This window comes from Propithecus coquereli, unplaced genomic scaffold (assembly GCF_000956105.1).
Source record: "Propithecus coquereli isolate 6110/MARCELLA unplaced genomic scaffold, Pcoq_1.0 Scaffold109, whole genome shotgun sequence".
NCBI classification, from domain to species: domain Eukaryota; kingdom Metazoa; phylum Chordata; class Mammalia; order Primates; family Indriidae; genus Propithecus; species Propithecus coquereli.
Genome location: NW_012134858.1, coordinates 2,934,580 through 2,936,350, shown reverse-complemented (window position 1 = coordinate 2,936,350; position 1,771 = coordinate 2,934,580).

Below are 1,771 nucleotides of genomic sequence, written 5' to 3'. Positions count from 1 at the left end.
CTAATGGGTGCAATGTGCACTGTCTGGGGGATGGACACGCTTGTAGCTCTAATCTGAGCGGGGCAAAGGCAATATATGTAACCTAAACATTTGCAGCCCCATAATACTCTGAAATAAACAAATTCTATGCTTCTCCACCATGATCAATGCCCTTAGAGGCCGAACTCTGAGGCTCCATTGCTGTCTGGGTTCCAGTTGTATTTGGCTCCTGGGAACTTCTGACTGGGTAGTGAAGGTTGGGAGGGAAGAGACCTTGTTCCTTTCCTCTGACTCTTCCTCTCCAGACCTTCAAGTGGCAGAGGCTGCATTCCTCTACTGAAGACCAGCCTCCCATTGGGTGCCCTCCTCATACATTACACCTCTTTCGAAGTCCTATTAATTCCCCCCTTCATTTATCCCTTGAGCACTGGAGGTGCTAATGGCTTCCTGCTGTTGTTAACCCCAGGCTACTCCAACATCTCTTTGGTGTCCTTTAACTCTGTTTAGACCTTCGTAAATAGCCCCATCAGTAAACTGTCTTTCATTACTTAATTTGAGTGTGCCACCAGTTTCTTGCCTGGCCTTGAGTTATAGAACAAGTGAGGATCACTCACTGAATGGTGTTTCCTCACAATTCTGATAGGGGTAAACATCCTCCAGATCAATAACTGAATATCAGCTTCCAAGAACTACATTGATTTGTTCTGGGAAATAGTCCACATCTAAAACCAGACAGCTACAGTTACAGTCCCTACCTGATAATGGTTTTTATAATACATTGTCATTCTTTAAGTCCAATCATTTTGTGAAACAAGTGGTATCCTTATCCCTGCGTTTTTCTGAGTTTTCCATGGTGGCGGAACACATTTCTGCAGTTCCTCAGGGACCTGGCTTTGGATTTGATTAATACTGTAGTCAGATGCTTCCACTTGGTCCTTACTCTATGTGCCAAGAAGCCAATATGGGGCTTTTACCAACTGTTTTAAGTAAGTTACATTTCCAGTAAGTACACTGGACCAGGGATATGTACAAGATCTTACAGATTCTATAATAGAGCATATAAAGAGAATAGTAGAATAAAATAATGGAGGATAATAGGACCAGGTCCTTATTTGGAATGGCAGAATGCGGTGGTATTAAGGGGCCCATAGAATAGGCATTACCCCAGGAGCCAGTGTCTAATACACTTAGAAGAGTCTGGATGGTTGTCTTGTCCCACTGCACTGTTGTACTGGAAAATGCCCATAGGCCCCTTCATGGGAGTCTAGGAGTACAATTCATAGTCTTTGCTGCTGATGTTGTTGGAAACCCAACCCCTTTTCAAGGTTACTTAGTCTCCCTTTTACTCAATAAACTCTGAGATTTTTGAATTGGCTCAGATTAGAGTATTAGATGAGAGATTGTGACTCTCTTTTGGTTGCTTCAGGTTCACAGTAATTTTAATTTGTTTTTGTTTCCCCCCCTAGTTACATAAGGAACTTAGTGGGCTGCTCATTTATTTATAATTACTCCCCCACAAGATTATTTCACAGCAAATTATTCTGATCCTTAATGCTGCATTTCCGGTCCATATACTTCCCTGACTCATAGCCACTGCTGGGCCTTGGCTACTCATGATTTTGCTATTTCCATTGAAATTAAGGAAACTATTTCAGTCGCAGTAGCACTTACCAGCATCTCCGATCTTCAGAGAAGAGCTTAGTTTGGACAGGGGATTGCACATGTTAAATCCTCTCCAATATCTGTGTCTCCCTAAGTCTCTGGAGTTGTTTAATAGTGCATTAAGAAGTTG